Genomic DNA, 15,079 nt, shown 5'->3' on the forward strand with positions numbered 1-15,079 from the left:
AGCAAAGTCATGGCATCATCCATAAGGCTATCAAAGGCATTATTCTGAATTCGTAAGTTTGCAGTCATAGGTTTTTGGGATAAGTATTTAAGAAAACGCTTGCCTGTAGTAATCAAAGTGATAACATTTCCATTTAATTTTTAAACAATTAAAACTAATGAGTTACTAATGTTAAGAGGTGGACTTCACAGGTGGCTAAATGATAACTTTCTAAACAAATCTTTGCAAAATTGACATAATCTCCTTGCTCTGATTTTGAAAGGCAGCAAGAAAGAGTCCAGACCATGAAATGAAAAGGTATAGATATAATCTCCTTTTATGCAAAGTCAGAAAAAGCCTCTAGTTCATCTATTGGTTTCTAATTATCTATGCAGAAGATCTTAATTGAAGGACATTTCATTACCAAAGAAAAGAAAATAAAAAATTTTAAGTGTTAAGTGTGATCATGGATTTTAGTATATTTCCTGTCAGTGTCCATTCCAGCAGTGATACAAAGATACTGATTTTATTGCAGAAAGCACAGTCAGCAGCAGTCGAATGTAATTATAGTTTTGGTCACTACTATTAGAGAAAGAGATACTCAGACTAAAACAGATGCAAAGAAGGGCTGCCAAAGGGAAGATTAAGAGGGCATGGTTTGTTTCATCTAACAAAACAAGGGCTGGAAGGGGCGTACATGCTGCTGTTTAAAAATACTTCAAGAAGCATATGCTGATGGACATTTGCATAAAAACAGAGATGCTCAACCTGACCAGAAATAAATTTAGCCAGAAGGTAAAAAGGTGCTAAAGTCCCATGGAGCAAGATTACAGAATAGCTGTAAAAATAATTAACAGAGCAAAAGAAACTGGTTTAGTGTAAGTTTTAGAAAATTAGCTCCTGAAAATGGTGTTGTATAAAGCACTATGAGAACAGCTACTAGTCTCCATGACCAGCTGAATCCCTTCTAACCCACACAGCAGGTAAGAACTCATTAGCCCCTTATATAAAACAGAATCTATAGGCTTATGGAAGCTTCTAACAGCTCCTCCTCATTAGGCCTAGTAGATAAGGCTTGATCTAAGTAAGGTTCTTGTCTTTGATCCACCACTGACAGAGCATTTAATTTATTTTGCTTTCCTTGCTGGTGAAGAGAGCTGAGAGGGTAAGTAATACAAGACACATGAAAGGTGAAGGAAAAATCTAGTGTGTGCTTACTACTCATTGGCACCATTAATTTTTCATCAGACATTAAAATGCTTATATGCTGCTGGGTCCAAATAGTGCTGATTTTCTTTGGTTAAAAGACTATTCTCAAAATGTCAAGTATTAAATACAGACATAATCTGCTGCAGGAGAGGCTGTGTTAAGGCTTCCTCTTTCTGCTTAAGGACTGCACTCCCAGGTGCAGCTGTGATATAAACCCATAGCCTTGTACGTTCAACTACATAAGGCAAGAAAGCAAAACCACTTTTTCTTTTTTGCACTGATGCCTAAAAAGTGGGATGAATTTTCAGACCTTGCAGAACTTTCCATTTAAGGGATGGTTCAGTGCTAGAAGTAATGTATATTCTTAATGTAATCATATTCATTTACAAGGAAAAACAAGCATGCCAAATGCCTCTTCCTCAAACTCTGTAGCCTCAAGATGAGTAGGCTTGCTCTTTGCTCCAGCTGCACATTGCTGAGGTGTGAACTCAAGGGGCTGCTGCCCCCCGAACCCTCTGTTTGCTGCTCAGCCTTCTCACCCCCGGCCTCCTCTTTCCCACACCTACAGTCAGGTATGCTCCTGGTATGTACCAGTTAATTCCAGTGTGTCACCTGGTGCAATACTTTGCTGATGGCCTTCGCTGTTTGCACTTACTTATATAACAGTATGGGTTTTTTACTATTGTTGTTGTTCTTCCTTCAAGATTTAACAAGGACAATACTATTATCTATTTCAATGAAATTGGCAGACTTCGGTAAGGGGGAACCATTAGCAATTTTCAGCATAATATAAAAATTAAACAAGCACTCCAGTACTTATATCCCTGGTAATGAATGTTTAATCCTTAGTAGCAATGTAATTTTGCTTGTTACTTATGATTTAATTTAACTTATTGTTTTCTCATAACAATATCATCAATGGCTATTTCACCATATAGTTGCAATAGCATAAAAAAGATACAGTAGCATTTTGAAATCTTTACCTTTCAGGAAGAAGCTGTGATACAGCATTTTCACGTAAAACCACAGAGGTGGCCTGGACAGGTTACTAACACCGTTAAAGCACAATGCAGAGTTCAGCAAACATAATTTTAGCATTTAAAATCTTTTTTTCATTTTCAAAATTTTGGAAACTGCAAAAGGAACAGTTTTCTGTGCTCACAGCATTATTTCGTAGTTGAATAAGATAATCATCACAATAATACCATCTTCCAGAATGTCTCAGAATTTTGATAGCAAATCCCCAGAATTAATTTATTAAAAACCTGGTCTGTGTCTACTTTTGGGCATAATTTCAGCAAAACTGCTGTTCCATGCTTCCTCACTGGCTGCTCTGTAGAAATCATAAATATGATCCTGTCCTCTCCTTTCGTACTTCATTTGAATACATTTTCAGGGAGGCAAGTCAGGAAGCCATGGAACACTTTAAACAACAAAATGACAAGACCTATATTGTAAAGAAAAAAAGAAGAAATGTTGGTTTTAATGAGAGTTTTAAAAGCTGAGTACAGAATATTTCTATCTTCCTGCAAGGAAAAGCAGGTATCTCAGGTACTGCTTAAAATGTGGAGTCAAAGGACAAAACCATTGGCACTATTAAATTTGACTTCAAAGCATTACTTTACGGAGTCTGCTAAGACATAAGCAAAAACTGAAACTTCAAAACTTGTGCATTGTATCCCTTCTACCTGGTTTATTTCTTGGTAAGTGTTAGATTTAAAGCCATCACCAAGCAAGTCTGGACAATACTTAGACAAATCTGGGTATGAATACAGCAGGAAAGACAATAATATTTCTACAGCAGACTGAGTTTTAAATAATTTGCACTAGATGTATCATAAATCCTTAGGAAGAACTACAGATCAGTAAGCAAAGTTTAGATGAGATTGTCAGGAAGCAAGTATGCTCTGGACAGCTGTTTATTGCATGGGTTTATACGTATATAAAAATAGTTGTGTATATTAGAGATAGCAAAGAAAAAATCAAGACAAAATACTTTCCATGTGATGCTGTTCCTATATATTTTATCTCTGGCCTGTAAAGTGCATTCATTTCAGATTGTCTTTGAGAAAAGGAAAGCTTTTCCTCATCTATTATGCAGAGCTCAGCACACTGCAGCCTCTCAGGTAAACATCATCTCTTCAAACCAATACATTTACAACAGGTACATTGTAATTCAAATGAAATTTAATTTTTTTAAAAAAACAAACGACCAACTTAAAAAAAGCAATTAGTTTCCAGAACCAAATGTATCCAGCAAGTTAGATCAAGAAAGAAGAGTGGCTACTGTCTTTTCTCAGCAACTGATACGAGTAGGTGGAAGGTACTGTCACACCCAGAAGGCAGCCGTACTTCATGCAGTTTCGGCTGCATGGCCACTGGGTCACTCTGCAAGTGGCCTCTGCTGGCATGGGACGCTGTGGCAGCTGTAAGCGGGCAGCAATAGGTAGGTATTCAACAGATACTCTCTTCCTCCACATTACAGTGGTAGCCACTTCATATTAGTACGCACTCCAACTGGTCAGGCCTTTACAAAATCAATCCACACAGAAAAAGATACTTCTCCTTCCTGCTGGAGATAATGAGGAAGAAGACTTGGATCATTATTGCTGTCCAGGACACAATGTCTTTGCTTTCCTCCCTCACAATAGCTACTTTGTACAGAAGAAGCTCTGGCAGCCAGGCCTCAGAAAACAATACTCCATGGTCACTATAGCCCACAGTCAGCTCAAAGTCACTAGAAGCACTGGAAAGGACTACTTCTCAGGTCTCCAAAATGCTTCAAAATGTCTGATTTCCAGTTTGGCTTAGACTCCCAAAGCCTACAGCCATTGACTGGCAGTGTCAAGAGCTCTCTGTGCAGAATGTCCCCATGGTGAGTTCCCCATTGCAAAAGAACTTCAGAGGAATCACCAGAACAAATAAACTCCAGCTGACAGCAGGTACCTCATTTTGGTAACCTTTACTATAAAAGCATCCCTGACAGACCTGGTACCAAATGCCCAGGTGACATACAGGGATGTCTGTGAAATGGGCAGAGAGTTATTCTTAGGATGGAGCTGGTGCCATGCCTTCTTTCTGCCCAGGACAGTTTCTCAAAAGAAGACTCCCATGCCAACCTTCTGTCCTGGAGAAATCTACTGCACTATGAGACAACACAGTTCCCAAGCTAGATTCAGTGTTGGGCTAAGGGGTGTTAGAGCAGGTTTTCAGGTGTGGGAGGAAGGGAGCATGTTTCCCCAGCAAGCCCAAGGATAAGTACTGGTTCTGTTCTGCAAAACCTACTTTTATGACTTTTGGTTGTCATCATGGGGTGACATGGGAATAGGCAGGCCACTATTCCATGTGTCAACTTTTCTATCATGTGAGAGGACAATCTCCTGTTGGTGGTTGAAAAACTTAATTCATCTCAACATGTGCCTGTGCTGCCGTGCTTTTGCAGAGATGTGCCATCTATGTGGGCAAAACCATGCATCATGAAGGTGGCATGGAATATGTGCTGGCAGTCTCACATCACTGCAGACCACATGAGGAAGCGATCTCAGTGGTACTGTAAGAGTCCTGTTACTGGAGGAACATGGCCCTGGCCATCAGCTGGGTCTTTCTCCAGAGCCCTGAAACATTATGGGTGCTGCCAGAGGCACGCTAAGGGGAGACAACAAACGAATCTGAAACCGCACAAAGCAGACCTCAAAGTCTGTACAAAGTAGCAAACAGAACTAATTAGGTGCTCAGAAATATGTATTTTTTTATCATGACAGCTCCTGGACAGCTTTTCTTCCCTAGTTAACCTAAAAAGAAACAAGAATAAAGAGCTTCTTCAGAAGGTAAGTCACCCTGTCAGACTGTATTTGTAAAAACAAACACATAGCATCTCATAAACCCCTTCTCCACAACAGTAAACAGCAGATTAGAAAATGATTGAATGTAGTTGGTTTTCTAATCTGATGCAGACATGCTCAAATAGCTTTATAGAGATACAGCACTGCAGTCTTCATTTAGCTTGAATTAAACAATACCTGCTACAGCTAGTCTGTATTTTAGTGTTAGCCTCTTATCTGCAGTCACCTGCTGTGAAGGTCAACAAATCAGATCACAGAAGGCTCAATGTTAGTATCTTAGATCTTTGAGCTTTTATTGAGGTATAGGTGTCAGAGCTCTGTATCTCTTATCTCTACGCATATGTATGTCTCTATCCTTACTAAAACAAGATGTCACAGTGGATGGTGGCAAGCAGTCTGCTGCACGCTCAGCTGCATCTACTCTTCCACAGCTCTGTGAAAATGTCTAGGATTTCATAGTTTTTGTCAGACAAGTCATCTTGCCTCATTCTCATCTCGCTTTCAAGGTCTAGAACAATAGCTGTTGTGAATCAAGGTCTAGGTTCACTTCCCTAGGGACAAAAGGTATGGCAGCATTTCTATACGAGTTCCTACCCGAGTACTGCTTTAAGATCTTCCCTTTCTCTTTCCCTGAAAAGATAGGGGCTTTTTTCTATGTCATTGTTCCACATTCTGAATATTTTTTTGTTTTGTTTTGTTTTGTTTAGCTCTGCCCTGTGAACTTGACTATGCCTGGTTTGGCTTCTGATGTCCCTGTACCTCCAATGCTGTGTTTTTAAAGTACTGTCTTTGACACATGAATGGTCACATGCCTTGCCTAATTTTGAAACCTAATGCTGCTGTTATAAACAATTGTTAAATGATTTGTAGAACAGTCTTTGTGCTCATCTATTTCTCTGTTTATTTCTGGACAAGAGTGTACTTGCCTAAGATAGCTCTCTTCATGTTACTTCTTGAATTTGTGCCATGGAACAAAGAATGATGAAAGTGTTACAGCAAAAAAAGCAATAGCCTTGTTTTTCCTGCTCAAAAATGTCAGTGTTAGAGCATTTCTAAACCTTTGAGTGGAGAACAAATGTTTCCCAGAACAACAGATGATTGGAGAAATGAGAAAATCATTATTACATAGCTAAAATATCAGAAGATCATAGATAGTGCCAAGGGATTGATTTTGGTTATGGTAGAAGGTTCGTCACTAATCACAACAAAAAATAGCTTCAGAACTTAAGTGAAGGTTAGCAGAAAAAACAAAAGTTTGATGTCAAAGGTATATATACCATGTTTTTGAAGAGAAATCTAGATGACAGATTAATCTATTTGTCTTGAAGGCAGATTGAAAAATTAAGCCACAACTTCATTTGTGATTGATCACAGACATTCATATATCAAATATGCAGATTACCATTGAATGTGCAAAATAAAATGGTTATTTAGCATATTTAAATATGTGCAGAAACTCAGACTTAAAGCTGTTTCTGTGGTCCATGGTAGTGGAAAATAGTGAACAGGTGCAGGCACACATCCAGAAAAACTTGGATGTATCCACACTCGTTTAAAAGTTCCCTGTAAGGAGTACAGACATTCTCCTTGTGCCATTTTAAGGATCATATTAGATTTAAAAGTTCGGGAATCAGTTCCATAGCTCCAGAGTTTTCCACCACCTTTCCTAAGGTTGGCCGGCTCACCTTGCCTCCAGCTTTGGGTACCAAGAGTCTGCCAGCTACACCTGTGAGAGCTAGTGCCAACCTATGGACCAACCATATTGCTTGTCATCAGTTGGGCTTTACAGCACCAAGGAGCAACAAAACTGCATGCTTTACCTTTTTAGGCTTGCTTCCACTCTGCTTTTATTATCAAAGAAATGAAAAATTCAGTTGGTATTTAGACAGTTTGAGTAAACCACAAAAACTTTACACCACTGTTGGTGACGAAACAGCACAGAGTCTGTGCTCTGTGACTTCAGCCGGCTGATTTGAGGGCATACTGCTGGTACCTGTACTACTACTAAAACTGCAAGTTTTCAAAATATTCAAGGGAACTCCTGAGCTGAGGAAACTGCTGGACTCTTGTAGCAGTCAGCATCACAGCAAGCAGGGAAGCAGGTTCCAGCACCAGAGGAGGTGAGTGATTATCCTTTAAATGTGAGCCCTGCCTGAGCACATTGGAAGGAGTAAGGGCAGTCACAGACTGAAAGACTGACAATCTTAGGAACACAAACTGGAAAAGGGCTCGCTTCCAGTGAGAGAAAAGCGTGAACACCAGGGACCATACATCATTAACTAACATTTTTCATGCATTTGAGTGACATACAGCACACAGATGGAAAATACCAAACTTCACGATAATTGCTGTATGTGATGCTAGTTCTTCCAGCAAAGTGTAAATAGTGAGACAGAGAAGAGTAATTTCCAGTGTTCTTCTTAGAAATTGTGTCACTTTCCTTCAGTTTGTGAAAGGAAAATTATATGCTCTTGCCAGAAAAGAAAGGAAAAATAATGAAGCTCAGGGTCTATTGGCAAAGGGCATGGGGTTAGAAGAGATCAACTAGGAGAGGACTTAGTGAAGCACGCTGTAGCTTTACTAAGAAGTGTGATGCTGGTGTACCATGAATTGAAAATGATCAAACAAAATACAGAAACACAGGCAGAAACTCATCTGCTAGAGACAGAATGGTAAACCTAATAGATCTACTTATGATGTTCATGTATCAATGCAATTTTCTATTAGCAATGAGGAGAAAAAAGAAAGGTATTACTTCTGCTATGCTGAGGGTCACATCTGCACATGCAACAGGACCTTTCAAAATTTGCTGCACCTCAACTGAATGTCAAAAGCATGGGGAGAATTATTTCCAACAGAATGTCACCTGTCAGCATTTCGAACATCCCATCTTTTAATTTTAAAATTCCTTTCTTTTGTTAAATGTGTACATCTCTTGTGATGCACAAATGCATTGTTTTTAATTAAGTCATATTTTGTGATCCACATTAAACATATTCAGTTTTTTTTTTTTCTGAGTCCTTCAAAGTATTTGATTCACCTGGGGCAGATTTCTTAAACTAAATTCAAACCTTGAGGTCATCACAACTAGAACATTCCCAGGGGATCTCAGCTCCTCTTCCAGGCTTCCCAAATGGCTAGTAATTAGCTGTTGCAGTGATCATCAATCACATCTTCTAAACGCCATTTGGTGCTTGGATTATGACAGACCCTATGAATTATTAACTAACCTCCCTGCCAGTTAAAGCTGAGAATACTCACATACTGCATTACAGCATGCACTGTTACTGAGGTGATAAGCTGTGCAGGTATTGCTTTTCCTCCTGTCCTGGGTGTTTTGCCTGTATGAATTGCACATTTCAGGGTCAGAAATAATTTTTTCTTTGGTATGTTGGACTGATAGAAATAAAAACATGAAGAGTGAAACCTTTCACTTGAAGTAATTACAGTTCTGTGGACCTTTAGGAATACATAATTATCTGACATGGTGACCAGTACAAGAGAATCCTGGCAATATGTTTGGTTTTGCAGAAAAAAACCCAAAGCTGATTGTTCACTATCATCTGCTTCAGAAATCTACAAGGACCATACACTGATGTCTCTCCTCTGGGAACCTAGTAAAGCCAGTCAATTTATCCAGAGATTTTCTCACTTAAACTGCCTCAGGGAATTCAAACATAAGCAAACATAATTGCAACATAGGGGCAATGGTGTGTTTTTAATTTAAAACTCATCTCATCCTTAGAAGGTCCAACAGACTTAGAGAGGAAGGTGTATTTTAAGCAAGCAGACTAGAAAAGCCCTTTGGGCGTTTTCTACTTCAAGACTAAAGGGTAACTTCAAAAGGACTTAATTGATGTAATTTTTTACTGCAGTTTTCCTCTCTTTCTTCTCAGTTTCCCAGGCAAAACCTTTCCTTCATTCTAAGCCTTACTACATGTGATCAAAATTCATGTTCGTGTGCTGGGAAAGGCAGCAGACCTTACTCTTTTACCAACTTTGCTCTTTTTCTCTGTCATCTGAAAAGACTTAAGTGCATGCTTAATTTTTTTATGTGTGAATCATTAATAAACTGATGTATATGCGCAATAAACAAGTGCATGGTGGATTGGAATAAAGTTTCACTAAAGCAAGGGTTAACAGCTCTAATAACTATTATTAGGCATTTTCCAGAATCTTGGAGTTGCTTCCTAGCTCATTTCCATAATGGAAAACTCCCGCTGAAGACAAACACTCTTAACCTGCGAGACACATAGCTTAAAGATGTAACAGGTTAAATCATAAGGTCAAGCTTAGCTTAAAGTTAAGCCATTTTTGAAAATGGAGCTGCTTAGTATTCAGCTCTGTAGAAGTCCCTTGGATAAATTTCCTGGTGTCTGTAGACTTTTGATGTTTGTGGAGCAGTTTTTCAAGAACCTTGACCTGTGACTTAGGCTTGTAAGAGATTTTTAACTGTCTCATCCAGTATCTTCTAATGGAAAAATGTGAACTCTAATCATGCACACAAAATGTGTTTGGTGTTTGCAGATGGTTTAATCTGCTGTGTGTGAAGGACTTCCTTTATTTATATACCAGATAAAATATTGGTCCTGTTGAAATCAATATCAAATTTCCATTGACTTGAGCCATTTCACCATGTTGAGTACAGCTGTCAAAAATAGATGTAGTTTCTGTAATATGCCATGGATCACATTGAATACATAGTTTATATAATCCTTTCTCTCTCAAGTTTCTGACAAGTTCCAACGGTCCTTTATGTTCCTTGAGATCACCTTCTGAGCATGGCCAAACGTACTGCGGTCTGCATACTTTGGTATCTGTGGATGTTTCAAAAACTTCACCTCTCTCTTTTATCTGAAAAACTTGATCTCTTAAGCATTCTCAGAGGACATCCATCTGGTAGATTAAACTTGACACAAAACCGAGCTGATGGTAGTATCTTCCTGTGATTAGAATAGTCCAGGGTGTGTGAAACATTTGTTTAACTCCTTTTTCAGCCTTTGCTAACTACCAGCTAAGAAATGGAGTATTCAAAAATAAAATGGTGGTGCCATCTCTCCTCCCAAAGGTACTTCACTTTGCATGGAATTATTAAATACTCATAGGCACAAAAGAGAACATTAGTCTAGATAGTCAGGCTATTGGGAAGAAGGGAGGCCAGTGATAAATTTAATTAAAAAACAAACAAACAAACAAAAAAAAAACCCAAAAAACCAAACCAAAAAAACCCCCAGAAAAAAGCAGTGAAATATGTGCAGATATAGGGTTAGAACTCAAGATTCCCAATACACAGGCAAATATATCGATTACAGAGTTTCTGTCTGTGCAAGATGTATTTTATGTGTGTGATCTTACTTTCTTTCAGTGTTTAACTATCCTGTACAAGGTGGAAGAGCATCAATAAGGGAGTGCGTTGAAAACTGTCTTCATCCTCAGATTCTCCTAGATGCTGTTGTTTGTGCCCGGAGAAGTTAAAAGTTCATTAAGTAAAGTTCATTAAGCAAAGGAAACAACTGAACCCAGACCTCCTACTTCCTTTCTCAGCACTCAAGCTAATGGAAGATGGGACAGGTGATAGCACCAGCAGCTCCTCCACTCCATCTGCTTGTCGAAGAACAGGATCCTCTCCTCCCATATTGCATTCAAGCATCTAATTCCTGAAGGAAGTTTCAGCCCTGTGAATCTCTGGCAGTGTCTCCCAGCGAGTCCTAAAATGGCAAGATTAAAACCACAGCATTTCTGTGTGACTGTCACTAACTGGCTCTTTGCTTAGCCTGCTAGCTGCCTTAGGTGCTAGAAGAACCCTGATTTCTTGTACGGGAAGCCTAGGTTATAGCTTATATATCAGGTATGGCAGTACCTAACTGTAGTCACAAATTGTCTTTTGAGAGAGTATTTCTGAAGCCTAAATTTAAGTATTATTTTTCAATTCTTGACAGCACATCAGAACACTTCTGTGCAGTGTCTCTCCCGTACGATTTTCTTGCTAGCCTAGTTCTCAACATATTTTACATCAAAACACATCCCCTGTCTGGTTCTCTGTGAAAGCTGATTTTGTTACCACATACCAAGTAATGCAGCTTTCAACATTAGACGTTACCACTTAAGCTTTTGATCTTGTCTTTGGTCTCTTTTCTGCTTTAGAAATATCCACATTTTATGCTGCTATAGTAAATAAACGCTAGCTTCTGAAAAGTGTTAGTCCAGCAGCAAGTACATTTACTTTACTGTTATGGTATCAGAAGATCCTGCAAAAAGAAATCTGAAATGCTCATAAATAAATTAGATTAAAATGAATCTCAAAAGTTGTTCAGTTTTTGATTGGGAGGCCCCATAATCTACTGAATATGATTAGTCTAAATTTTATTGACTTCCAATGTGTTCAGTTGGATATTCCTCACCATTTTATTTTTTGGGGGCTACACCGTGCTCCATTCACCATTGTAAGACCTCAAAACAAGTGCAATAGTGGTACAGTGGGATAACTCATCTTAGAAACACACGGGTGGCATTCAGCTGAGTAAATGTAGACTCTTACAATGTAGACATTTACAGCTGAACAAGACACCCGCTGGTCCTGTTACAGTCAACGGGGAGAAACACGCATTTCTAGGATGCAACTCAGCTTATGCTAACGTAGGCATCTAAAATAGGTTAGATGAATCATAGAATAAAAGTGCCTATTTCTGGTTCCCTTTACACTCAGTGAAGAGAGTGACTAGCTCAGATGCAGACGTTCACATAGTAGACATCTAAAGTTAGGTGAGATGAACAACCCAAGATGTCTTTCCATATCCCTTAAAAAGGTCTGGTCCAGGAACAAAATGTCTAAGAATTCTTTTCATCTAACACTAGCCTCTTCCAATGTACCAGCCCTCTGAATACTTTATTTGGTAACCTCTTCCTAAAGACACTTTGCAGATGTCCAGATCATGACTGATACCACAGGCAAGTTTTTGATTGCTTTTCCTGTGTCACAATGCTGAGATCATGTGTATGTGTATCAATTTTGTGTACCAGTTAAGTGAATTGTTGTGTACCTGATCAATGCTTCCGTAAACAAGCAGAAAAACTGTAACAGATCCCCACAGAAGGAGAAAAAGGCAGTAGATAGCTAAGTGAATCAAGGTTGATATTAAAGCAACATGAAGGCTAAACCACTACATTTGGAACTGCCCATCCATGGATATAATTGCAGCAGGCAAAGTGAGGAGAAATGCTGCAAAAAGTAGTATAATGACTACAGAAAAGATGCAAGGCAGCAGAGAACTCCAAAAGCTAATATTCCTTCAGCCACACAACTTCTGCTTATCATAATGGCTGTTGTCGACACCGACAAGCCCACCTGTTTCTTTTTGCTTGGTGCCACCATCCTACTGCCAGTATGGATGGCCACAATAGTGGATGCCATCACTAGCAGAAATACCTCCTAGCTCTGTAGTAGGCTGTATAAACCTTTGAATTTACTTGTTTACTGATAATTATATGTGTGTCACCATTTGGAAAGTTCTGCTTTGTGCTACTCTATGCGTGTGTTTGTTTATCTCAGTAATATAAATAATATGGAGTTTTAATTTTCCATTTTAATCATAATGGTATTATACCAGCTACAACATTTCAGCCTAATCATACACCAATATAGTTGTTTATTACACCCTCCCTGCAACAGTGAAATCTCTTTTTTTATTTGTTTCTGTGGTCTAACCTACACCAAGTGGTTTGCCACAGTTGACTGGTTTATGCTTATAAAATTTGGTAGATTTGCTATCCAAATACTAACCAGATCTTTGCTTTTACATTTTAAGAAAGTTAAACTTTCAACTGAAGTCTTTCCCCTGAAGTGTCCTGTAGTTCTTCAGTCCACCTTCTGAAGGTCTGGATCACTATGTTTCCCTGGGAATCTGGCAAGGATGCAAAAACCCAGCTGTCTGAGAACCTTCTCTCAGCATTTTATACCCCTATTTTCTCAAGGAGTAGCTACATATTCTCCTTATGGAACATAGTACCTCGGAAGCAAAGTTAGGCAATATTCTAATGTTTTCACCCCCGTGTTAGACCACGGTGGTTTTGTAGTTAAGATTAAATAAATTAGTTGGGAATATGGCAGTTGTATAGCAAAACCAAAACCAACCAAACAAAAAAGCGCAACAAATGGAAGTAAAGAACATTTAGGGGTATGCAATAAATTCAAGCACTGCCCTCTCTTTATAAAAAGGACTTTCTTCACATCCATCTGATCTTCTTTGCATATTCATATCTCAAACATAATATCCTGGCCTCAGATTGATAGAAGCTGGAGTATCTCCAAAGTCTGAAGCAGTAGCGTCTCACTTATTGTTTAACCCTTGGATATTTATATCCATGTGCTATATCATTTAAAGAATCTCTTATTCATCTAGAGTGTTGTTTTTCAGTAGGTCAGATGTTCAGATTTAACTTGCCAGTCGTAATGGGGTTTCTGCAGAGATGCAGAGTAAGGGCTTTTTGTTCATCATTGTGTTTTGCACTATTAAGTTCTCACCACAGAGTTAGAGTTCACCTTGAGAGCTGTCTTCTGAAATGTATAATGAAGAGTTAACCACTATGAAAGTTGCCACCTTGCAATCTGCAAAGGGCTGTTCCTAAAATGGCTGATCCAAAAGCAAGTTCAGCAGTGGCAGATAACATTTACTATACGTTAAACGTAGACTTGTATTGATTTTGAGCAATATTGAGCATAGTCTATATAAGCCTCAAACCGATATTAAAATGCTTTCTGACACCGTGCATTAAATGAATGCAAGATGTAAAAGGGAAGGTGAGCACTGTGAGCACCTCTCAATGGAGAGGCGTGCTCAGCAGGAAGCTTGTTTGGCATAACCCTCATCCAAGACGACTCCAAACAGTTTCATCCAGAGCTTCTCTTCAAGCGATCACATCTGAGCATCTGACTTCCTGAACTTGTGAACTGGAAATTTAACCTAATTCAATCTTGCTCCGACTGGTGAAGATCGTGCTGGTACGGGCTGTGGGCAGGCCAGCGGCCCCGCTATTTGCGGCAGTCCCCAGGACAACTGGCATGCCGCGGAGGATTCCACCGCCCCCCAGAAGAAGCCGGCAATGCAAGCCTCTGTCTTTCTGAAGTCAGTTTCATTTACTGTATTGTTGTACCCACAACGGCCAAAATTATTGGCTCCAATCCTGCCAACACCCGTGTTTAACTACACACATGCGAGCTGCACTACCGAGTTCAATAGGACTATTCTCGAGCGTAAAATAATATCCTTGTCTCCAGTTTGGGAACTAGCTGAAACCATCTATTTAGAGGGGCACTGCCGGGCTAAAATAATGCGTCTATTTAAAACGCTGCCTTTGCCCGGGCCCGCACCGCTGACGGGGGTGGGTGCGGGGGTGCTCCGGCGAGTGCTCGGCTTCCCCCGGCCGGGGCGGGCAGGGGGGCGGCCGTCACCGCCGCTGAGGAGGCTCCGGGCGGGCCGGGACCCGCCCGGCTCCCCGCAAGGGCCGGCTGTCAGGCGCGGCGCGGGCAGGGAAACCGGGACCCGCCACCGCCCGCAGGTCCCCCGGCGGGGCGCGGGCGCGATTCTACCGCGGTTTTCGCCCAGGTGGCGGAGGGAGGGAGGGAGGGAGGGAGGTGGGTGGGCAGCCGCCCCCGGCGGAGGACGTCTGTGGCTGGCCCCTTCCGCCGGCGGTGGCGCGGGGCGATGCCCAAAATGGAGCCCGCCCGCCGCCCTCGCGACACCTCAGGTGTGAGGGACCCGCGCGGCTGTACCTCCGCCCCGCCCCGCCCCGCCCTCGCCCGCTGGCCGCGCGCGCCCCGGCGCAGCTCGCGCAGACGCGCGCCTTCCCCGCCCCCCCGCCCCCCCCCCGCGGCGGGAGCGCGCCCCGCGGTGCGACGGGGGCGGGGGTGCCGGGGAGGTGATAGGCGCGGGAGCGCGCCTGCCTCGGCTCTTCTCGCTGTGCCGGCGAGCGGGCAGGAGGAAGGGGAGGGAGAGCGCGGCCGCGGGTCCCGCCGACCCTCTCCCCGCGGAGGGGCTGCAGCTTCCCGTGAG

At 41.1% G+C, this 15,079-nt stretch overlaps 1 protein-coding gene across 37 annotated transcripts in view; it reads left to right on the forward strand.

Moving 5' to 3' along the window:
• Positions 1-1,727: 1,727 nt before the first annotated feature.
• The window catches only part of NRCAM (neuronal cell adhesion molecule), a 178,198-nt gene continuing 164,846 nt past the window's right edge, over positions 1,728-15,079 (forward strand). For 36 of the 37 annotated variants that reach the window (XM_080392068.1, XM_080392072.1, XM_080392066.1 and 33 more), the window contains exon 1: positions 3,496-15,074. The gene's annotated coding sequence lies outside the window, so the exon portion shown is untranslated. Of the gene's footprint in view, positions 1,761-2,178; positions 15,075-15,079 lie in introns of those variants that run through there. The other variant, XM_080392054.1, reaches the window with a different exon arrangement.

Source organism: Falco punctatus, assembly GCF_963210335.1.
Source record: "Falco punctatus genome assembly, chromosome: 6".
NCBI lineage: Eukaryota > Metazoa > Chordata > Aves > Falconiformes > Falconidae > Falco > Falco punctatus.